We start from the raw sequence: 25,570 nt of genomic DNA, 5'->3' as shown, positions 1-25,570 counted from the left end.
CTGTGGAGCCTCGAGACGATGACCAGGTCTGATCCCCAGTGCTCACCTGGGCACATGGGTTGAGTAGCACCGATTCCCTGGGTTGTATGTCCCCGCTTCATAATGCCGCTGTCTTGAGCTCTGTTGGGGCTGGTCCACTCTGTTATATCACATACGGCAGCAGGTCTCAAGAGACTCTCTTACCCCTCCTTTGATTAAGTTGTCCTCATTTTGTTGTACCCTATGTCCGCAGTTTGGCTTATGATATACCATGTCTAGAACGCCTAAAAGACAGTTCAGTGGTGAGACTCTCTGACATTGATACGTCCCCTATACAGACACTGTCACGAGTCTTCTTTCGGTATCCTATTGAATGGCTCACCTGTTTACACTGTGCTGTACTTAATATCGCATCACTTGAAGGAAGCTATACATGGTGTCTTCATGTTGTATGTTTAAAATGAGAAAATGTCAATAAAATATATTTAAACAACATAAGCCATTCTGAAGGAGATAATATTTGATCAGGTAAACCTAGTAAACTACAGATCTAAATGAAAGATACCATTACCCAAAAGAGTATTTATTCAGATACTGGAACAGAATAACCTCCTTTTTGATAGACTGTTTTCTGACCTTGAAGAGGCACCGAATCAGTAATAACTGCAATCTGGAATGACCTCGAGAACTCCTTTGACTTTAACTGCGCCACCGCACTTCTTAAAATTCATCTTATATCAGCCTTTCACACAGTGGATCATAAACTAAAACTTCAAAAAGTGAAAGACACAGGAATTCAGGGCTCATTCTAAACTTTATTAAATTATACCCAACAGACAAAGGGCAATTCATGATCCTGCCTCATTTATGCTCATCGACCATCCTCACAATGGGTAGATTTCACCCACACCACAACAATCACCCCATTTCTCTTAAAAGTACACATATCTTTCTCCACTCCCTGAACTTGTCAATTCTTGCAAGTTTACCCATTTAAAGTACATCTGATGATATACAGATTATTCTAAAATTGGGGAAGCTCTCAGATTTACAACACATCCGGACTCTCCCAAATTTGCAGGCATTAGATAAATGAATTTTATAAAATTATTTGAAACTCAACCCATCAAAAACAGAGTTTCTCATCTGTAGAGTAGAGAAACCCTATAACCATACCCACTAATTAGTCTAAGGAAATTGGATCTCCCACAGCCACTATACAGAAGTAAAGCAATACGGTATCATTAAGGAATTTAAACTCACATCTCAAAACCACAATAATACAACAGTGTATCTTTTATAGAAGAGTTTCCCCAACAGAGTCTAGGCCACAACATCCCAAGTACTGCCACACCTTGACCATGTCTACGAGCTCTACATTAAGGGTTACAAAACACATGATCAACAAACTCCAATGAATCCAAAGTGACACTGACAAACAAGTTCCTTGGCTGCTGGAGGCAAGATGAATCTCTTTCAAACCACACTGTCAGTCCAAACTTAAAGCTTTATTTATTGACTAACCGTGCGGTCAGCCAGGCTGCTGAGTCAGTGGAGTATACTACCTTCTTCCCCCAACACTGCCTGGAGGAGGACCACCCACAAGATCTACAGATAAAGCCAGTAAGGCAGATTCACTGCATCTCTGCTGAAGGCGGCATTCTCTTCTACTTTATAGCAAAATAAAACTCCAAAATGGGGGTTGTTACAGAACAGTCAAATAAAAATATCCCTGCCACACAGGTACATTTCTTCCTGCGTATCAGGGACATTTATACATTTTCTATCCTAGATGCTCAGGTGATCTAGGAAATAAAAATAGATGGGGGTGGGGGTGGGGGGGGGGGGATGGGGGGATCTCGCCATCAGTAGTGCAAGACGAATTCCACTATAATTTGGCAGGTCTGTGTAGATTTGCCACCAGATTGAGGGTCTGAAATACTAGCTCATGCTGAGGCTCTGCCATCACAAACCATAAGGTTTCCCCACCTCTATATGAGGCGGGGAAACAAAGAGTTTAGTTTGCCCTGAAGAACACTAATTTAGGGTGGCGCTCCTGCCCTTGCAAGCTCTAAATAATTAACTAAAGACTCTACACCAAAAGGAGGAACTTCACTTTAAGAACGGTGCTGCTCCTAATCACTCCCCCCTTCAAAAGGGACTCGCATAAGGTTGCAAGCTATGAAAAAACATATAAATAACCAGCAATCATTCGTCCACAATTCAGAAAAGCTAAATAAACTTGCCACTTCTATAAACGATGAAATTCTGCATTCTATACAAACCGGTCCAGATTATTGCATAATGCAGTCCTTCTCCTGTGACATTTTCTGTAACAGAACCAGTAGATTTGGCACTGTCGCTCCTATGTACACTCCAAAAAGTGCTCTTTTGGAAGTCTCTACAATGCTTCCTGTTGGGCCAATATTGTGGTCTCCACACAATATTGAGCTTATTGTTTATTGCCAAGTCTATTTATTATATACCCTATGAACCTGCTCATACTTTATCGACTGTGGTTTCGAAGCAGGACACCATCTGCCCTAAAGATGGTAGGCATTTGCATGCACAACTGCATCTCTTTGTACTCTTCGTAACACATGCTTATGAACACCAACTTTTTGATGCACCGTGTTTATTTCCAACAATCAAATTTCCAACTGTTCAATATACGCCAAAATACAAACAGCCCCCTTTTCAGCCATGCTCCCAAAAAACACCAAGGAACCAGATACAAATCGGGGCAGTTCGCAACTTTAGTTACAGGCACGAAGCACTATATAATAGATACAAATAGGGTAACTACTTAGTCGGCAACCCAGAAACCATGCGGCCCGCAAGGGATAGGATAGAGCTACACAAACGCCAAAACAATTATCAGCATTTAGAGCTCAGTGGAAACTAGTGGAGGTCAGGCTTTGAAATAAAATGTCCATGACTTTGAGAAGGCTGTAATGAGGCTGTGAACAACAGGGAAGCTCCTGCTGGGCAGCTGTAATCCCCATCCCACTTTGCAGCGCTCTTTCATATAATCAGTGCTTTTTTTAAAATAAATGCTGTTACATTACGTTTACTACCGAGTCTGTTTCATGCTTATTTTTCGTATTTCTCGTTTTTTTTATCCCCAAGGACTTCCATCTGGATCTGATGTTGTTGCGGTCTCTTGTTTCTCTACAGCGGTGAAATTACTATATTTATTAATATATTTATTGCACTATCTCATTAATTTTTTAATAAAAGCCTTGGAGCAATGTAGAATTTAAGTATGGCAGTGAGATAAATGAATACAAAAGTAATTCAAGAGGAACCAGAAGTCTGCTAGGGTACGAAATAAAAGTGGTTCAGGGTGCTGAGTTTGGAGGATTGTGTGAAAACAGACAGCCCTCGTTTTAAGTGCTGAAAAAACAACTATGAACCTGTGATCACAAGTGCAACGTGGCAAAGGTCAGAGCCATGGAGAAAATGAAGATAATAATCTGCAACTATTTTTTTCGTCTTTCACCTTTAGGTAAATGCATATGAAATATAACAAATCTTATATAAAATGGATTCAGTTAAGGTCATGAGTGGGAAAAGCCCGCTTTTACTTTATGAAAGCTCGGTCGGTTCATTCAGATCACTGCGGATCTCGGTGTACGCACACAGTCACAGAACTGAATCCTGGTTGGTGCAGTGAGGAACCATGATTTGTGTATCTATAGCACTTCAAGGTCCCAGTCCACGACTTAAAACACTGTAAGTATGCAAGTCATTTTAAAATTATATAACACTCAGTATAATCCACATTGGACCGAGAAACTGTTTGTGTCTGCGCTCTTCTCCGCACAGATGGGGGGAAAAGACGGTATATGCAATCTTTCCGAAAGCAGCAAGGCTCAGTAGATTTAGAATGTAGGGCAGGACGCTGGGTTTGGAGCCAGGCGGTCTCCATGCTGAAGGAGGCAGAACATGGTAGGTCAGAGAAGTCCAGTGCATCCCAGGAAATCGCAGGGCATTTTGGATAATACTGGAGCCTACAGAAGAAGAGCTGAGTGATACGGTCAATGGAAACTAATCCCATCGGGCCCTAACAACCAATACACTTTCCTTCTGCATATGTAAAATAATAAGACTACTGTGATCTAAGCTGGTCCTAGAACTGGGCCTAAATTAGTTGAGTAACTGGTTCAGGAGATTGCTCTGGTTGGCGTTGGATTATTTTCTTAAATATATGTGACCAGTGCCACAGGATTCCTGTGATGCGTGTCCACCCTTTATTCCATGGATGGAATCTCTTTCTCTTAGACCAAAAGTTACAACAACCAAATGTGATTTGTCAACATTTCAAGAGATATGGTTAAGCACTCACCCTGGATACAGATCTCACACCCAAGAAACACATCACCAGTAAAATAAAGACAGCCTGGCACAAGCACTTTGTCTTGTTAAGAAAGCCTAACCATTCTAACCAGAAAGTGAATTCAGAACTGATGTTTAAGCCTTTATGCTCTCACATCTGGATGGTAGCTTTGTCCTGCTTCACAAACTCGAAGGTTCCGCACTGTCCCCCATTGAGGCATCAAACATACTGCAGAACACCTCAATTTGGACCTAAAGAAATATCACCATAGCAAATTCCATCCTGATAAAACTCCACTGTCTCCCCTTGCCGGCCTACATCATCTACAAAATCAGCTGCATCACTTAGAAAGCCATCAAGATCAACACGCCCCACGTATCTTGCAGTCAAGCTCACCAGGGTCGGATTGGTAAGGTGGGCAGTCGGGCATGGCAGAGGGGCCGCTATCCGAGTTCCAGTTGTTGGCCTTTTTTTGGGACAGCCTGGGGGCCGATTTGGGCGGTGTCTGTACGGTTCAGATGCTGCCAGCTGCCCAGTGGGTGCCTGAGTAGCTTTTCTGGAGGCAAATGAGCCTCTGTTAACTCCGTTTTACCAACGGGCAGAGGTGTCACTCCCTTTCTCTCCTGGATATGGCCCATTAATATATGCAGATTGAGCAGAGGAAGGAGGCCTGAGCAGAAGTCGTCTCACTCGTATTAGTGTGTGGTTCACCAGTGTGAACTAATTCATGCAATTTTTTTATCTAAGTGAAGTTAATAAAACAGCCCACTGTCAGAGAATCTCCGCCCCCTTCTTTTCATAAATCTATGCCGAAGCAATGTCTTGCAGAAATGTGGCTACTTTTTTTTAGCGTGCCTGGCCCTTCATGTTATCCTAATCCAACCCTGAAGCTCACCATATGTGGCAAGCCTTTAAGCAAGATGAGAAAGGTAGAGGGTCTCTAATGGAGGTGTGGCCGAAGAAGTGTATCTAGGAATCCTGTCAAAAAGGCATGATCTATGTAATTAAGGGAGCGGTTTAAAACATGTCATCTACAATCCTGTGTTACCCTCAGTATGCCACCCGACCAGTATTTTGGTTCCTCCCTGTAACTTTCTGTTATTGAATACAGACGTATCATACAATAACAGATATGTGCCTATAACAAGCACAGAATTATTGGCTTTGCAATTGCTTGCTAGCAGTATCAGATAAATGAGTAACAAAGATTTTGTTGTAAATAATTAGAATTGAAACAGTTTCAATTCTGAAAATCTGGGACGGTCAATAAACATGCCAAAGGTCTGTGGAAGGGGCAGTGCTCTTCAAAGAGTCTCATTCACTTCCGTTCTACCCATCACAATATTTTCCTCTGTAGTCTCTCCATTATGCACTTTCTATCCCCACATTGTTCTGAAATCCTCCATCTACATATCTCACACTGATCTTTATCCTTTTTAACCCCCTCTTCAGCCCCCTTTTCACTCTCTCCTGCATGTACTCTATTGTATATCTGTCACTTCACTATCCTTCAAAGCACACAACATATCCACTAACTGTTAAGCACTGCATTTCCTGTTTTTTACTTGTGGGTCTGAAACCCGCAAGGGCAAGGCCCACTTATCAGTGGTGGCCCACTTATCACGGATGGCTCTCGGCCCACCTTCAGACTGGAGTGAAAGAAATGCAAAAAGAAGAAAAACAAGGCTACACGCCTTCCCCGTCCATGCCCCTAAAATTTGGACAATGTCTTTGTACCCACCAGGGCTGCTCCGACTCTGCTCCAATTTAGGAAACAGCTGAAGCGTCATCTCTCTCATGAACACTACATCATGATTATGTAACCTGACACAAATCAACTCCTTCATATGACATGTCTTTACCTTAGACATACATAAGATAAACATTTCAACTAAGACAATTTGATTGTCTTCTACACCAGGCATCATCTACTTGTTATACCTCGCCTCATATAGCTTGGACTTGGAAAACGGGGAAAATTAGTAACAATCATTTGCAATGCATTAGGTCTCGCATTTACGCGAGTTTGAGCTATTGACATTGCAAATAACAATGCCTATTGGCATTGTCATTTACAATGCCAATAGCTTTAACTCGTGTAACTGCGAGACCTATTGCATTGCAAATGCTTGCTCTGCATTGCTGTAGTAAATGACTCAACATTTTCCCCATAGGTTAAAAGCGGAAGGAGGGAATAGTTGTTGACGCAGGTGCCTTCATATTTTGTAATGTTTACCTGTGTGTGTGTGTGTGTGCTAAAACGATGCCATCCACTGCTGAAGGTGAAGATCTTGTGATGTTGACAAGCTCTCCATTTTGCTTGTGTTCCGACTCTTCGGTTTGTGCTCTTCGTGGTTAGCAAAACCCATGTGTTTTTTTTGTTTTGCTTTCTGGGGTAGATTTTTCGTAAGTAAAAATTGCATTTTGAATCGTTTCTGTGCATGTTTGCTGTTTTGAAACTGAATAACATTGGTGACATTTGTTTTTGGAGGGGAAAGAAGCGTGTTCAACATGCACTTGAAGACTTGGCTGTTGCGGCCTCTCTGCTGATGCTGTCTAAAGGCGGGGTGGGGGGCAGAACACAGCTGGGCTGCGAGGCCTCTCTGCTGATGCTGTCCGAAGGTGGTGGTTGAGGGGGCAGAAGAGGGCTGTGCTGCGTGGCCTCTCTGCTGATACTGTCCGAAGGCAGCATGGGAGGGGGGCAGGGGGAAGCAGAAGGCTGAGCTACAGAGTCCTCTCAGCCGATGCCATCTGGGAGGGGGAGGCTGACTCGGGACTGTTGTGGCCTTTCTGCTCACGCTGTTCAAGGGGAGGTTGGAAACAACAGCGGGCTGTGTGACAGGCGAAAGTGAAAGACGAGTGCTTTCAGGCTGCCAAATGGTGCGCGCGCCCGGCACACATGCACAGTAGTTGGCGGCCTGAAAGCACTCGTTTGCACTTCCAAAAGTGCTTACTATAAGTCTCGCCAGAACAGCGCTAAAGCGCTGTCTCAGGCGAGACCTAAAAATTGTCACCCAAGAGGCATCTGTTGAAGCCGATTTCTCCAAAACGAAACCCTCTTTTGTCTCATGGTCTTGCTCTTTCTAGAGCTTGAAAACAACAACTACCAAAAATGTGCAATGTTTTATACAGTGAGCCCTGCATGGCTTTGTGCATCACCTGCTAAATGAGTCTGTATTTGATGTGCTTGGTCACCTCAAGACGCCAAACGAACAAAGAGAAGTGGCGTCAAGTAAAAACAATGTGCAATGCCTGAATGGAACTTTGCTGACATAGTTCCTATCCGAATGCACTCTGGACTAAGAATGGTAATGCGACCTTTGTAGAAGAAAGGAGTTCCTTAGTTCATAAAATCCGCTGCACGATGACTCGGATTGTGCTTAGACTCTACACCTCACATACTCATGTGAGGCAGTACTTACAACCCTTTTATGACAGAAGATCTAGATATATCTCCTACTGGTAGTCTATTCCCTTCTCTGCTGGGAAAGATAGACAGCACAGGAGCTGATAAGCATAGAAACACTTCGGCAGGCAAAGATTCAGAAAGGAAAAAAGAAAGAGGAAGAAAAAGATTGACATCAGATTTTTGTGAAATAGTCCACGAGTAAATGCATTTGAAAAGGAAGTTGAGCAAATCTCTAGGTATAGCTAGCAAACTAGGGTTTCCCACACCGCCTTAGTGGCCAACTTCCATGAACCTTGTGGATTCATTTGGGTCTGTGTTAAACTACAGTGGCACACATACAAGAAAGATCAGGACATTTCGGGGGGGGTAACGGCAGTGTGTTTTACCCGAAGTCCTGGGGAAGCCATATACAGTTCTGCATAGATGGGAAAACTTGTGCTTGCCTCTTTTTGCCTATGCTCTGTACTTAATGACCACGTGGACAAATAATTCAAGTTGTTTTATTCTTTTCCTTGAACAGTATACCAAGGACCACTAGATTGGAACACATATCTCTGGACTAAAAATAGAGGTTTGGAAAAATATGTAGGACCTTTTTATGGACCACTGCCTTCGAAACTTTGGAAAAGGTAACTTAGAGATCACTGTCCAAGAGGATTCAACTTGGTCTCATTTGCTAGTAAAGAAATGGATTGCAGTATTAATAACAATAAAGGGGTTTATACATGTATTACTGTACACTTGTGCTAACCTATAGAGTTTCTATAAGGTATGAAACAGATCGACATTCTATACAGAAAGAGGAGGACATATGACGGGAACAGAAACTGCATTAAAAACAGCTGGTACCAGCAGAAATGATATGGTGGAGTTGGGTATTTTTACCACAATGGGTACATATTATGCATATCATGGCCGTATGGTGCTACGCTTTGCTGAAGGTACAGTCAAGGTAATTTCTGGGCATTTTACGGAGAGAAATTGAATTGGAAGCTAAGGTATTGGGTCTTTAAGATCTAAACTATTTACGCCACAATAATGGCTCTGTAATATTAGTCTTGCTCATTAGCCTAGGATGACATACCAATGTAAGACAGAACTCGCGGAAGCTGCAAGGAGGCATAGACCTAGGAGAAAGACCGGACATCTTTAAGCAAAACAATTAATTGGCTATGTGAGAGTCTACTTTTGTAATAAAATAATGGTGTCTAATTTAAGTTTGTTTTAGTTATCAGTACTAGGCTGCATTACAAAAGAGAGAAGGTTTATGTAGCTGTGAACGAACTGTGCACATTCATGATTCACTTTGCTATCAGAAAAAACATTTTCAATTCAGCTACAATGGTCTTTATTTACATGTAACAAAACAGTGTAGTGTATACTTTAATTTGGGTATAAAAATAACCTTAAAAGAAGCATAACATAAAAGCCGTGGTTGTTAAAAGCTTCAAATGACATTAAAAGCTTCACAAATAAGAAAATGGTGAAGGAGCTTAATATGCAAATAACAGTGACAGTAACGTTTAAAATGCATTCAGTTACAGGTATTAACAATCAGCCATGAATGCAATCCCATATTTTGTAAAGTGATTGCCGAATGTGCAAAACATCAATAAGAGCAATTTTAACAGTATATAAAATAGATTACAGTGTGGTGTGGAGTGGCTCCTAAAAAGGACAAAGACAAACCATTCCCATTACTGCTTGAAGGTGCGGTATGCGTATCTGTAGTATCTTCATGTAAGGTTATTACTGTTCTCCTGTATCTTGTAACTAGCTGCTCAGCCAGTGTGAGTGTTCCATGTAGAATGATGACGTGACTGGAATGTTGGTGTGGTGTAAGACAGTTGAGAGGATGGGCTGAGCAGCAAGCAGGCTGCTCCTGGTGGGGCTATTCTATGGACTTAATTAACTTAATAAATACGCTTAAGATCTATCCTGGCTACGTCTGCTGTGTCACATCAACCTATGGAACCAGGTCACTTCAATTGGCGACGAGTTGGACTAAAGAAACCGTGCGTGTAACCTGAACAGACTGGTGTGTAACTAAACTGGTGTGACTTGACGAAATTTGACTTAAAGAAAAGAAACTCCTCATTTGGCGATTCTACCTGGCAACGTGAGCCCCACCAGTGACCACAACACCGGTCGCCCAAACCTCTGTGTGCCAGGTGGAGTGAGGAGTGGAGCTGCAAGTTGTTCCCTAGTGCAGAACAGAGGTTTGCCTCAGTCCTGTGTCTACTTCAAGGTGTTGTGTCCCAGAGCCTTTTTGTAGATGTCTTCGCGACCAAGTTTGGTGTTTTTTGAAGGCTGCTGGCCCATCTGACAGTCGTGTAGGAGAAGTACCTGCAGTCTCTCTGTGTTGGGCCACTTGACAGTCGTGAGGTGAGCGTTTGGGAGCTGTCACCGGAAGAGGTGTCTGGCGATATTTGTAATTTCAGCCAAAGTCAGTACATCTCTTGATACTACGTGTTATTGTGCAGCAGTTTTTTTTTTAAAGAAATGAGGAACCTCCCCCAAGTTGTCAATCTCTGGATGTATATTTTAGAGCCGAGGTGCTAGCTCAATGTCAGTGGGCACTCTTTAGCGTCTACACGATGGTTCATCTACTTTCATCCACTGGAAATGTGTTATCAAGGCAGCCTACAAGAAGCTTCTTTAGCGCATCACAAAGTAAAGTTAACAGTGACTACCTAGACTCATCTCTGCGTGAATTTGGAAGGTGTTTTCCAATCAATGTGATTCCATGTCAGCGCTGGTTTTGTTTTACGCAAGGTATGCAAGGTTGTTTTACTTGTTGGCAAATCTAAGGAGAGACGGCTGTTTCCTACTTAAAAAAGACTTGGTCTCCTTGCCTGCCTCTGGAGAGGGCGATCGGAGTGAGAACATACTGTTTAAAATTTGTTATAAAGCTTAATTTGTCTTCCCCACAGTGAATCTGTTAAAAAACTGTTACGCTGCAATTTGAAATCAAATTGCTGCTCGCGCACTTTACCTTGTCGATGGTGTTGCATGGAGCAGCTGTGGAATCTTTCATGATGTTTTCGTTGCCAGGCAGACCCCAATGCTGCCTCCTGACGCTTTGCAGCAGGAGCATGCCTGGAGCCACCCGGCGTGCGCCTTCTGTGCGTGCCGCCATTTTGGAGTTGGAAGATGCAGGCATACAATATTGCCTGTTAACGTCCGTAGTGCGTGTGTTCCTGCCAACCACTTTGTTTCACTTCAATAAAGTTGATCGCGAGTTGAATCTCTTCAGCAGTGTCGCGATGTTAGTTTCTCCTCAATCAACATGGATTTGTTGTACTTCCAATCACGCACCTCTACAGTCTCAACAAGTTGGTTGCTTTGCCCTCCAAAAGAATTTCGCTGTACTGTCTCTCAAGTAGGTGCATCTACAGTCACAATGTTTTCGCTTTGGGTTCGTTTTTTAGACACCGTATTTTGAAAAAATTTCTTCAGTGAGAATTATATCTGCTGACTACAACTTCTTTTCTTTCAAGTCCCAGTGTTCTCCGGTTTTCTGAGCGCATCGTATCTGTTGCAAGGAACTTTATTTTGGATTAAAAGTTTTCTGGACCTGCTTTGTCTTTGCATAGGACTGTTTGCGTCCTAGGATCATCTGTCCCTCTTCATTGCAGTGACAGGCACACCAGTGACATTATTTTTGGAAATGTTATACGTACAGAACATATTTCAGTGTGTGGTTGTTCTTTTTAAAAAAAAAAGTGTTGTGTATTTTTAATGAAAAAAAGTGTTCTGTATTTTTAATGACTTAAATGTTGTGTTGTTTCAGATATGGTTTCCCTGCTTAAGGGATGGGAGTGGGTCTTAGTCCCATATTTTTTTTTTTGGGTTATTCCTTTGTCAAGGTTGGTATGGGTGTCAGCCCCATATCCACGTTATTGGTCTCTACATTTTTGAGTTAACCCTCTCGCTGTTTGGGGTTATGGGGTGTTTTCCCTTTAACACAGTTTATAGGGGGTGAGAGTCCCACCTATGTTATCAGTAATGGATGTTAGTCCCATATTCTTTGTGTTTAGGGGGTGTTAGTCCCACCTATTAAATTGTTAATGGGTGTTAGTCCCATATTCTTAGTGTTTAGGGGGTGTTAGTCCCACCTAGGTCATTGTAATGGGTGTCAGTCCCTTTTACTCTGTTTTAGGGGGTGAGAGTCCTACCTATGTTAATAGTAATGGGTATTTGTCCTTTTTACTAAATTTAAAGGGGGTGTGAGTCCCACCTTGGTCACGTTTGGGTTGGGTCTTAGTCCGATTTCTGTTTTTTGTACATCTGGGTGTTAGACCCATATACTCAGAGTTTAGGGGGTGTTAGTCCCACCTACGTTTTAGTGATGGGTGAGGTCCACCCATTGTATATTTGTTTTGGGAGTCATTCTTCCTGTATGTTTCTTCAATTTCTAGAGTAATTGCAGTTGTTTTCTATTGTGATTCTCTGCGTTTTTATATAAGTATCTTTTGTGGTGTCTACTCAATTTCTGTTTGGGATTTTATCGTTCTTTTCGTGTTTTATTAAAAGAGGAGGTTGGTGTTAGTGAGTGAGTTTAATGTTTTCTTTTCTGTCTTATTATAAGAGGAGGATGGTGACAGTTTATTCTTATCTTTTCATCCTTTTTCTTATTCTTTTTCTGCCGTTTATAGTCTGGGTCCCTTTCGTGGTATAGTTTATTCATCTTACCCTTGGGTTTTGGACTATTTATCTTTTGTTTATATTTTGTGCATAGTTGCATTGAACTTTTAGTATTGTTTGGTGTATTTTCAATTGTAAAGAAGGGAGATATTGTAGTATCTTCATGTAAGGTTATTACTGTTCTCCTGTATCTTGTAACTAGCTGCTCAGCCAGTGTGAGAGTTCCATGTGGAATGTTGACGTGACTGGAATGTTGGAGATTGGTGTGGTGTAAGACAGTTGAGAGGATGGGCTGAGCAGCTAGCAGGCTGCTCCTGGTGGGGCTATTCTATGGACTTAATTAACTTAATAAATACGCTTAAGATCTATCCTGGCTACGTCTGCTGTGTCACATCAACCTATGGAACCAGGTCACTTCAGTATCGTATAAAGGTTGTAAAAGCAATGTTTAAGACTGTATTTTCTGGCATTAATGCTGCAATGATTGCTTGTCTACACGTCCGGATTCCCAGCCTGTTCCACTCAGTTTTCAGTTTACGTCTACGTTGTGACATAAAAGTGGGGCAAAGGCATACTATATGGACCAGGGTTTCAGGAGTCAGGCCGCACCCTCTGCACGTTACATCCTCCGATAGGCGGCGCCAGACGGGCAGATCTTTTAAAAATTGCCAATCGCCCAGTCTGACGGCCATAAAACTGAGTTTTAGATGCAAGGAGTAGGTGCAGGAAAGGTAGGAGGCGGGGGATAACCGACCATACGAGCTCATCACACCCCATGCGTGTCTGCGTTTATCAAAATGGGCTTTGTCTATAATCAGGGACCTTATTCAAATACATTTCTTAATACTAGTTTTAAATGCTAACTTACTAGGATTGAGGTCCCATAGAGCACCCGCCGACAGTTCTTGAATCGAGTCATTAAAATAACGGCTATAGGAGCCGCATGGGTTTTTCTGGGAGATATCCAGCCAAATTAGAGACTCCAACGAGCCTGTGTTTGCTTGTCTCAGTTTGTGGCACAGGTTTAAATACAATCCAGTGCCCGAAATTTCATAGTTTAATAGGCCCAATTCAAGTCTAATCTGGGCGGCAGAGGCAATTTTGGGGAGATGAAAGGTTTTTTTGTAAATTTTGTTCACAAGTTGGTTAAAAGTGGAGTTTAATTTCCCCCTAAAAATCTCAATGGCGTATGTCAGTGATGGCCCGATTTTTGCTCTCATTACTTCCAGTAATGGGGATAAACTTGGGCCGGACAGAGATCTTGAAAGCTTACAGAGATTCACCTGAAGGTTCATTGCTTTAACTAAAATATCCTTACGCTGTTTATTAAAGTTACCTCTGGAGTCAAAGTTGACCCCTAGGTATTTGTATGTATTTCCTATTGTGAGACTCGTGTTGTTGTACAGCCATCCTCCACCACTGTAACGTTTTCTGCCAAAGATAACCACTTGGGTTTTCTTTAAATTTACCTTTAGACTGTTCGTGGTGGTATATGTGGTATATGTGTCTAGTCTGTTTAGTAGCCTTTGCAGCCCTACCCGTGTCAAACTGAAAAGGACCAGGTCGTCGGCGTATAAAAGGTTACTTATTAATACACCTCCCATCTTGGGGGGGTGGCTATTTGTGTCTCCAAAGGAGGATGGCAAATCCGCTATGAACAGGTTAAAAAGGAGGGGGGCCAGCACACATCCCTGTTTAACTCCTCTGGTTGTCATAATTTTCCGAGAGAGATGTGTGCCAGTCCCCAACTTCACTTGTACCCAAGTGCCCGAATACAGTTGGATAATCGCATCCAAGAGTTTGGCTGGGATCCCCCATTTTTTAAACTTTTCCCATAGGGCAGCCCTTGGTACCCGATCAAATGCGGCTTTGAAGTCTACAAAACAGCAAAAGACCAACCTAGAAGTAACCAGTGCATTATCAACAATTATGGATAGTGTCAGTAAGTTGGTCACAGTGCCGGAGTTAGCGGTGAAGCCGGTTTGATTCATTGGAATCAAATTGTTCTGCTCAGCCCAATATCTCAGCTCCTCCAATAGGATGCCAGCGTAAAACTTTGCCTCAATGTCTAATAGGGCAATTAATCTATAGTTGTTCGGTGAGGCATGAGAGCCTGACTTGTAAATCGGGTGGATTATTGCCCCTCGCCATGAGTCCGGTATAATTGAGCTTGTCAGTACGGAGTTAAAAATTTTGGTTAGATATCTTGACCATTGATCGATATTTGATTTGAACAAGGTCATTGGAAGGCCATTTGGACCCAGGGCACCATCTGTTCTTGCTTTTGATAATACTTTAGTGACAATTTCTTGGCTGACCTGTAGATATTCATGTAACAAAACAGTGCTTCACTTGCTTCGTTGGAAAAGGATGTTCTGATATTGTTTACGTGCAAACAGTTAATTCTACTCTCCCGTTTTGCATTAATAAAACATATGATTTCTATGCTACAAAGTATGTGCACTGCTAGCCAGCGAACATTTTTTACAAGTAAGAGTTTCTAGAGGATTCGTAGACTGTGCAGGCGAATGAATGAAAAACTTTACTCAATTGCTGTTTTAGACAATCATAAAAGCACATAAAAACAAAATACAATATACAGTATAATTAATAATATAAAATATACAATGAATCCATTTACTTACTGTCCCTATTTTTATCGTACGCTAGACGTTTCTATTACAACGCATTTCCTGTGTCTAAGTACACTCTATAAAAACATTGCTACCCTCCAAGCTATGTGTTCGTTTTCCCAAAATTGTAATACAATGAACGCAGGGCGACGTTGTCTGATATCCAAAGATTTTAAAATTGGTACAATCCATGTTTTCCTTAATTCATCATAAAATCTACAGAATAAAACAACACGTATAGTGGATTGTTCAGAGTGGTTATCGCAGGGACACAAATGCATTACTCGCGACCAGTCATTCATTTTTGGGAAACATACAAGTCTATGGAGAATCCCAAGCCTGAACCTGGTCAGTAAAAACCTATCATAGCCACCAGGTACTGTTTTAAAATACGGTTGAATGCTAAAAGTTGGACGCCCGGCAGAGGCAAGATGGCGTCCGTGCCAACGGACGTGTGAGCTGATCGCTCCGCTCCTGCCTGTGCTCGCAAAAGATTAAAGGGAGAAGGCAGATTGAGATGGATTACCCAGGTTAATTAGTAAAAAAACCCCGTATACCGTGTCTTTGATGAACTTGACCGACTCGAATATCACAGGCTGATTTACGAGTTCAACCCTGCTGTGCGCCTGCTGACGCCTGATGCTGGAAACCTTTTTCGCCTCTGTAGCGGGATTACAGCGCTGTCGCCGGAGCCGATGGATGTTTGCTACACTTGGGCTGCGGAGCATGGTGATTGACTCCACCTGTGGACAGCCTACTGAACGAGGAGGAAAAGTTGCTTTCACTTCTCCGACGGCAATGCCACCGAAGGGAACGCGCGGGAGACAGCGAGTGCAAGAAGGCGAAAATACTGAGGGCGACATGGAGGTGAGAGACAATATCACGGCAAATTCGATCAAGAGCATTAAAGGCGATCTCAATGTTGGGAGAGACAAAGGGGATGGGGGAGTTAATAAAACCATCCCGGCAATATTTTCTTCAGTTAAAGACAAACGGAAGGGGAAAAAAGCATTACACTCTCAGAAAGAAGTCTCGGATTCAGTAGATACTCAGGCTGGTTCTGCGTTGATTATGGAAGGGATGGAAATGACGCTTAATTTGGCAGTACGGGAGGAAAACACTTTAGAAACTGTTGGGTGTCAGGCGAATGATAACGGTGGTGCCTTACTACAAAATACTGCTGACTCCCAAGCTTCAGCCGACATAAGCAGTATTACTTCGGCCACAGTAGGTAAAGACCTTGACTTTAATACCGGCAATCAGTTAGCTAATTTACCGGCTGTAAATCTGCAAGTCAACAATGTATCACATCCACAAGATGCTGAGTCGGGGGATTTTTTTTCTCTGTCAGAGCAATCTATGTCATCCTGTGAGGATCTGGTCTCACAATATCCGGAACAATTGAATGTGGCCAGTGGTAGCGATCAAAGCAGTATTTGTTTGGAGGAGTCTGGCGATTTTGTAGGTGTCAGTCCCCACACTGTACGAAAGAGACCTGACTTGACGATGGATAAAGGGGTCGTTGAAAGTATGACTCTGTCTGCTGAACCGGGTGAAGACATTTCACTAGCTTTAATATACCAATCGATCATGTCCCATCGAGACGAGACTCGTGAGGAGAGCCAGAGGGTTCAAAACCTGTGCCGTAAACTACAAAATTTGGTGCGGTGGCTTGTTAAAACTCATGCAGACTTCACATCGAGATTTCATGAAGCAGAAACTCGAATCTCTAACCTAGAGGATGAACTGGTGCAACAAAAGGCACTGACTGAATCATTGTGCACTGTTAAAGATGATACTCAATGGAAAATGGCTGACATTGAAAATCGTGCACGTAGGAACAATTTGAGAGTTTTGCAGATTCCGGAAGGAAAGGAGGGGCACGACCCCCGCACGTTTATAGTGGAACTGTTTAAAAATGCCTTCCCTGAACTTACTCGGTGGATTGGGATAGGGAGATTGAACGAGCTCACAGGTTTCCTTTTAACATTCGTTTACAAGCAGGCCAGTCTGAGAATAAACCCAGAGCCTTCTTAATCTCCTTTAACAGCTTTCTGGCTCGAGAGGCGGTTTTTCAGCTAGTTCGTCCTGATAAGAAAAGACCCGGGAATGATTTTGAATTCTTTGTAAGACCCGATTTTTGCCGGTATACTGTAGAGAATCGTTGGCAAATTTGCCAGCTGGTTACACAATTTCAAGCTAAAGGGGCTCAAGCGTACTTAATGAACCCAGAAAAGTTGAAAGTGATTTACCAGGAGCGTACCCGTTTTTTTACCAACGAAGGGTCTGCTAAAGAATTTTTGTATTCCATATAGGGATCATTGGCTAGTGTTTGGTAATTTTTTTCCTTCTTCTCTTTTCTTTTTAGGGGCATTATTATTGTATTGTATTTTTGTAGGAAGATTGTGCTACTTCTATTCCTTCTATCCTTCTATATTTCATAATTAATTTGTATTGGGTCTCTTCTAGTCGCGGAAGAGGGTCACCCTTTTTTGCGACTGGAGGGACTTGATTTGCGAGCCAGGCGGGGGATGTACGGAAGCTCTGCATCTGCAGGACCATCGGTCCTAAAGCCTTGTTAAAGGGGGTGGGGTTTGGAGAAGAGCAACAGGGGGGTGGGTTTTGGGGGGCACTTCGGGGGGTAAAATCCACAGCAACAAAAACGATGAATGTCAACAATGTAGAGAAATAGATTCAGTATTTTTTTTTGACCTACATCATGGCATCTTATTTAGCAGGGCTGCCAGTATTGGATTATCTATGGTAGATAATGGTTTCTAAATTGATTAAAATATGTTCATTAAACGCCTCAGGTCTAAATAATTTTAATAAAAGACAGAGGGTAGCTGCCGAACTCCGAATCATTCAACCGGATCTGGTGTGCCTCCAGGAAACGCACATACCTTGGAGTAAACGGCACATTTTAAGGGATTTAGGGTTCTCACTTGTTGTGGCTTCTAAACAATCATCGATGATACGTGGAGTGGCGATACTAGCTTAACCCACGCTCCAGGTATCTGGTCGCTATTTAGCACACAAATTTGGTCGTTGGGCTATAGTCGAGGTTGGCTATGAAAACCGCAAATATACAGTTTGTACCATTTATGGGTCCAACGTAGATGACAGTGTAATTTTGGAGGATCTACATTTAGAACTCGCTTCATGGCCAACTGCGTTGATTGTATGCGGGGATATAAACATAAACTTAACCACTCAGGCGTTACATGACGGTCCGCAAGGATATAAAGGCCGTAAGCCAAGGGTATTTCATGCCCTTTATAACTTGACAAATGACCATGGGTTGGTAGATGCATGGGGCAACCTACATCCTACAGATCCGGGGTATACATTTTATTCTTTCCCCCACAAAAAATTGGTACGGCTAGACTATTTGTTTTTATCCACTGGTCTTCTAGCAGGGGCCTCGGTTCAAATATTCCCTAGAATTTCTTCAGATCATGCCCCTATTGTTTTAGAAGTGCCAGTATCTGGGATTAAACTTAAGTCTAGAAGCTTTTCTTTTGATCGGAAACTTTGTCTAAATGATGATTTTAAAGACCATATGTCGGTTTGGATTAAGGAATTTTTTGATCAGAATAGACATTCTGCACATGTATCAATTATATGGGATACCTTTAAGGCCTGTTTCAGGGGAGAAGTATTAAGCTTTGGTTTATTCTATCAAAATAAAATTAAATTAGAGATGCAGAAACTATACTTAGCTTTAAGAGTGGCAGAGGAGGAATTGACGCAGGGAATAGCACACCAAGGGAATATATTAGATTTGGAAAATGCAGCTGCTAGATGTCGGGCAAAAATTAATGGGGTATGGAATACAGAAAACGCCAGGAAATATTTGATTCATAAAAGGCAGTGCCATGGATATGGGGAAGCAGTCGGTAGGTGTCTTGCACTTCGGCTGCGTATGAAAGAAGCTTCTCGTCGTATTTTAGGGTTAAAGGATAGTTTAGGGACATTGTGCCATGATCCGCAAGGGATATTGGCAATTTTGCATCAGTTTTATCAGGAAATATACACACACCAGGAAGTAATAGGAGTGGGGTGCAACAATGTATTTTTAGCCGGGGTTATGCCACAATTAGACCCTTGTGATGTGGAATATTTGGACAGTCCAATCACCATGGAGGAGTTAGAAATGGCAGTTAAGAGCTTGGCATTGGGGAAATCCGCGGGCCTGATAATCTTCCGGGTGAAATTTACAAGACATTTTTTAATCAATTGAAGTGCGAAATGCTCGCCACCTTTAGAGCGGCACAGGGGGGGCAATCTCCCAAATCATGGGATGAAGCTACCATTGTGTTTTTTAGCAAGAAGGGCAAAGATCCGGAACTGCCGGGTTCATATCGCCCGATTTCTTTACTCAACTGTGACGGCAAAATATATTCGAAAATTTTAGCTAATCGCCTCTCAAAGATTATTGCTTCACTAGTGTCAGAAAATCAACATGGGTTTATTCCGGGTCGTGGGACAGTCACTCATATTAATAAAGTGGTGATGCTTTTTGATATAGCTCAGGTTGAAAACCGGCAATTAGGGTTAATTCTATTAGATGCTGAAAAAGCATTTGACCGTGTGGAGTGGAACTACCTGTGGAAATTGATGATTTAGTTGGGCTTTGGTAAGGGGTTCATGACAGCTCTACAGGTGCTGTGCACTTCACCGGTCGCCAAAATTGCAGCTATGGGCTTAACATCAGATAAAGTGAGAATCACAAGAGGAACGAAGCAAGGATGCCCTTGTTCACCACTGTTGTTCGCTTTATATATAAATCCACTCGTGGAAATGCTGGGTAATAACTTTCTGATCAAGCCTTTTGTGGTACAAGATATTCCACACGCCGTATTTGCTTATGCGGATGACATAGCTGTGACGTCGGTTGACCCATCTACCGCAATTACAGAGATTGAGCGTATCGCTATTGAATTTGGTCAGGTCTCTGGCTATAAACTCAATGTCACCAAAACACAAATTTTATGTACAGATAATATCGCATTGCGAGACGCTAGAGTGGTAAAGGAAGTGACATATTTGGGCATTAAAATTAGAACTTTGCCGTCAGAATTGGTTGAAGCTAACTAGTTGGCCATAGTACGTAGTATCAGGGACTCACTAGAGAGAGGGGGTCGACTTCACCTTACATTAGTAGACAGAGTTAATATTATAAAAATGAATATTTTACCAAAGGTGCTATATCTTTTTAGATCCATTCCTCTGCAAGTGTCGCCGGCCCAACTCTTACAGTTACAATCGCTTTGTGCCAAATTTCTTTGGGCCCCCCGGTAAACCTAGGCGAGCTACCAGATTTATAACGTTACCTATTGAGAGAGGAGGCCGGGCTATACCAGACTTCACCTTTTATTATTATGTTTGCTTTCTTTTGAAGATACGGCTATTAGTGACTGGTGAGGACGCTAGTAATAGAGCAGAGGCTCCCTCGATATTCTATCTGCTACTAGGGCCTGAGGCTAGACAATCTTTATTTAAAGAAATCGATGGTAGTTACTTCAAAAGAACCAGGTTCAAAGTACTGGCAGCTGCTTTTAAAGTTTGGCAGAAAATACGTAATCTAAGCTCCTTGACGGGGTTAACTATACACCCATGAAGGCTTCAAAGATCCTCCCTCTTATTTTTTGGGATAGTGTTGCATTGGGTTGGAGGAAGCAAGGTATTTCACAGCTGGGCGACTTTTTTAAAAAAAAAGGGGGGTTATTTCCTACGTATGAATTCTTAGCGAGACAATATAACTTGCCTAATTCCCAATTTTTTTAATTTCTCCAAATTTGTGATTTTCTTCGGCGTAAAAATCTGATATTGACATCAAATCCACTTATAGAGGCTATTAGACGGCAGGAGAAAATAGGTGGGCTTTACAAACTATTATTTTCTTTTAGAACGGATGATTTAGAGAAGCATAATGCCCAATGGTCTACGATATTGGGAGAATGCAATATTTCAATAGAGCGGCCTATTGTCAGATCTAGGGAAACTCTCTTATCCGCCAACCTGAAAGCACAATTCTTTAAAACGATCTTTAATTTGTATTATACTCCAGCACGCATGCTCAAGTGGGGGGGTAGGGATGACGGGAAATGTTTTCGTTGTGGGGTGGATAATGCGGATAGTCTTCATATATTTTTCAACTGTGTAAAATTGTTTAAGTATTTGACTGATATTGAAAAAATTTTGACCACGATTACCGGAACCATTATTAATATTACCCCTGCCTTAATGCTAATAGGTATTGGGCAAGACGTAGAAAAGGGGTACCCTCTGTGTAAACACAGTTTTTTGATTTTCATTGCTATGACTGTCGCTCGATTGTGTATTGCCTCTAATTGGCTTTAACCCGAACCCCCCGCGTTCGAGCATTGGCGTGCTAAAATGTATAATTTATTTCATTTAGAAAATAGTCTGTATTCTGTAAAGGGGGTAAGGAAACGGCAAATGGGAATGTTTATTTGGGGGGCTTTTTTTGATCATATGAATTCATGAAATAACTTCCTTTTTTCTTTTTCGACTCTTTCTCGCATTATGGCTGTTTTTGTCGCTGTGGAATAATAAAAATAAAAATAAAAAATGAATGCTAAAAGTTGTTAAAATCAGTTGGTTGGTCAGCACAGTGGGCTTTGTGATCTCTGCCGTTAGTCTAAGTGTTTCTAGTAGCATTAGGCCCTCTTTTTTTAACTCTTTTCTTGTAATGGTAGACATAGTACTAGGCTCAGTGTAGTAGTTTAAATGGCCGAGGTCACACATGAAATCCCGAACATACTTTAACCACGGAATAGTTAGAGCCCCATCCAGTTTTAAGCCGTCGTTTAAGATATCCTGATTAAGCGGGGTTTTTGTCGATGACCACATCCTATGCCATAGAAGGATGGGTTCCAGTTTTATAAGATCCGTAATGTATTGCATGCCGAATTCATTCTGGACAACGTGCGACAATATGCTATTCGGGACTACCAGAATGGACCTTAAAAACGAGTGTCCACTGATTATTAGAGGTGCAAGTCAACAAAACCCCAGACCCGTGCCCCATACATCGCTGTGGAGACACATTTTGCCTTGTAGATCTGTACAAGCTCCACCGGGGGGCCTCCTACCAGACTTTCTTGAAAAGTTAGCAAGGGCAGCTGTGGTCTTAAAGAAAGACAGTTTTTTAGCTAGCACCACCTGTGACCAGGAGTCAAAAAATATACTGAGATATGAAAATCTCTTGTTAAACTCTATCTTCTGTTTATCTATATACATATCCCAGCACTTTTGGCTGCCATTACCACATCTCATGATAAAAGTTTACGACGTGTTCACCCTAAGACCCAGGTTATGCATAAAAGCTAAAAAAAAATATTAAAACCCTTTGCAATCCCACTTGGGTGTGTGAAATCAGGACTGATTCATCTGCATATAGGAGAGCGGGTATAGGGCATCCACCAATTTGTGGGAGATCTTGGCAATCCTAAACCAATGCTTCGAGCAAGACATTAATATAAAGATTAAAAAGAAAGGGGGCTAGCACGCAGCCTTGTCTTAACCCCCTCCTTATTGGAAACGGGGCAGAGCATTCACCATTTGCAACATACCGCACTCTGGCCTTAGCATCACTGTATAGCTGTCGAAGAAAGTGGATAATTTGCTTTTCCACTCCCAGGTTACCGAGAATCTTCCAGAGCTTGCTGTGCCTGACGCAGTCGAAAGCTGCTGTGAGATCCACAAATGCTAAAAACAACCTGCCCTTTTAAGCCTGAATATTCTTTCCTATGATGATTGTTCAGATTAGACTCAGTTCGACTGTTCCTGAGCCCTCACGAAAACCGTACTGAATATCTGAGATAACATTATTATCCTAGCCCCAGTCTCGTAGTCGTTCTAAAATAATCCGACCTGCCATTTTTACCAGGGAGTCTAATAGTGATATTGGCCTGTACCAGCCAGGATCCTGACGATCCACCTTTTTAAAAATAGGCCCTATGACCGATTCCAACCAGCTTGTTAAAAAAAGAGAAGAAGTACAACTTGCAGTGATTACCTGGGTTATTAGCGGGCCCCATAATATCACGTTTGACTTGTATAAGTCTGCTGGGACCCCATCAGGCCCAGGGGCCTTACCCCCCATACTTCCTAAGATGGCACAGTTTACTTCGTCCAGAGTAAACTGGAGATCAATTTATTGAGTCAGAGGTACCAGGACATTATCCCATAGAGTTGGGTACCTGCAGGATCGGCACTCACATCACCATTATACATCGTGGAAAAGTGATCAATCCATTGTTCTTCTGTAATGGCTATTTCAATGGTCGGACCATCCCCGGGTATCAAAAAGGGGGTTTGAACTGCTTTCCAGAAGGCCGAGCTATCTTTGGATAGAGAGGCATCATGCAATGCTATCCAAGTGTCATTTCTCAAGGATGCTTTACATTCCTTGACTGTGCAGGTAACATTACAGTGCGGTCTTTACATAATATTGTGCAGTGAAACTGTGTGCTTTCATAGACCAGAACATAATAAAAAGACATGCGTTTTGGGAAAGAGCCAGATTCTCTTCCTTCAGTTGCTTAGAGTGGACTGGGTCTTTGTTATCTAATCTACATTTAGGGCTACTTGCTATTATTTCATTGATTACCAGATGTGCTGTAGTTTGCTTAATTTATTAAAGGCACTTTGCATTAGGGCATTTGTTGAGATTTTGCTTTACACTAATTCCCTTGATTAATTCAATTTATTTTTCTGTAATGATACCATTATTTAAACAAATCTACAAATACTGAGAACTGGTCAAGCCTTGTTGTGTAGGTTTTCGTAATTTTTTGGACTGAGGTTAAAGGTCAGGATTCCCCCTTTCCTGCACAGCGAGTCTCCGTAATTAAATAGGGGTGGAGTGTTGTTAACTACCCTATGTAAAGGCTTATGTTACTATAACAATATCACAGTTACATAGTAGGGCACAACATATTATAGGAGATTTAAGTTGCAACATTTCCCAAATGGGAGATTCAGTGCGTTGATAGATATTCCACAGAACTTTGCCTGGACAGATTGATTTTAAAGGAGTTAGAAAGTGTTCTGCATATAATGTTTTACTGTCAAATGAAGGGAAACGTGTAAAGTGTTTTTATCTGGGATGAGAGTGAGCAGGGGCAAGAATGCAGGTCTACATCAAGGAGGTCTGTCTAAAAAGAAGAAAAGGTTCAAAGGACAAATTGGTACCATGGTGACTCAGAATGAGAATGCTTGCCCAGCGCCAATAGGTCAAACTTTCAGTAATGTGAGACCTATTATATTGTAAATGCTTGTTTAATCGAGTGGGACAGGAGATGGCCAGTGCTGGCCAACCAAAAGAATCATTTGGTAATGTCCATGCAATGAAAGGCGGGACAGATGCACAATATTACCCAACCAGAATAAAGGAATTTTAAAAAGCAGCCCAACTAACCAACCAAGAGCGGTGGGCATGTCCAAAGTACACGATAGCCCATATTCTGAATACAGCATGCCTCGCACAGCAGCGCATGCGCTGCCCAGGCTTGACCTAAAAAACAAAGTAAAAAGGAGCACATAACTCTTACCGCAGAACTTCATCGGTCCAAGCGTGTGAATATGTGATCTTCAGCTGCTTCATCTAAAAAGAATAATTAAATAAATACCTCAGTATCCATCACGATGAAGGAGAATATGGATACATTTACATTTATGGTGAAAATGTTATTCTAGGTCCGTAGGCTATTTCCCATTGTTGTTTTTTTCTTTCAGAGTTTGCTTTTATTTTCAAACATACAACACAAGAAGTGTAAAACACAGTGGTACAGGCATTTTACTGAGACATTATACGGAGGAGAAAGCCAATGTCCCTCAGACTGAGGGCCTTCTGCCCCAAGACATTACATCACTAGCTGAGTCTCCGGGCACTGCACAAAAAGCAATTCATAAGAACGCTGACCAAGACCGCAAACCAGGTTGGGTGTGATGAAACCTCAGGCCATCTTCGATCAGGCCCGCATATTTTGTAGAATCTCCACAGATATCTCCAGGCAGGGTAAGTCATACATTCTAGGACTGCTCACCTGTCCATTTCCTGTTTCCATTCTTGCATAAAGGGGATTTCTGCCTTCTATTGTTTCACTTTGTATTTCTTAGCCACCAGGAAGGCAGGACCAATTAGAGTGTGTGCTGCTCTGCTTCCTCCCATCTCACCCATAATCCCAAAGATGAACACCCTAGATGTTGTAAGTATTATTTGCTGTTCGGTAAGATACTCATGGATCATTAGCCTGTAGGGTCTAATGAGGGCACTTTCCCAAATCATGTGAAACAGGATATCTCTCTCTATCTGCAGCATCTGGGACAGTCCTGAATGCATCCTGGGCAGTTTATCAGAAGTGTAATATGTCCTATGTAGATAGTGTAACTAAAAAAGACTCTGCAAAGCGTATTAAAAACTGAAGTGAGTACTGGCGACCAAAACCCTGGGTCCTTCTTAAATAATTCCATTGGCACCTCATCTGTGCCTAGTGCTTCTTTATTCACGATGTCATAGATAGCTTTAAG

The 25,570-nt window shown here is 42.0% G+C and overlaps 1 protein-coding gene across 2 annotated transcripts in view; it reads right to left on the bottom strand.

Moving 5' to 3' along the window:
- The window catches only part of LOC146789947 (anion exchange protein 2-like), a 2,390,686-nt gene that overhangs the window by 2,199,461 nt on the left and 165,655 nt on the right, over nucleotides 1-25,570 (bottom strand). For both annotated transcript variants that reach the window (XM_085628246.1, XM_085628245.1), the window contains exon 3: nucleotides 24,592-24,644. The gene's annotated coding sequence lies outside the window, so the exon portion shown is untranslated. The remainder of the gene's footprint in view (nucleotides 1-24,591; nucleotides 24,645-25,570) is intronic.

Source organism: Triturus cristatus, chromosome 10 (assembly GCF_964204655.1).
Source record: "Triturus cristatus chromosome 10, aTriCri1.1, whole genome shotgun sequence".
Lineage (NCBI taxonomy): Eukaryota > Metazoa > Chordata > Amphibia > Caudata > Salamandridae > Triturus > Triturus cristatus.
The sequence above is the reverse complement of the archived record's forward strand: the minus strand, read 5'-3'. Positions and strand labels throughout refer to the sequence as shown.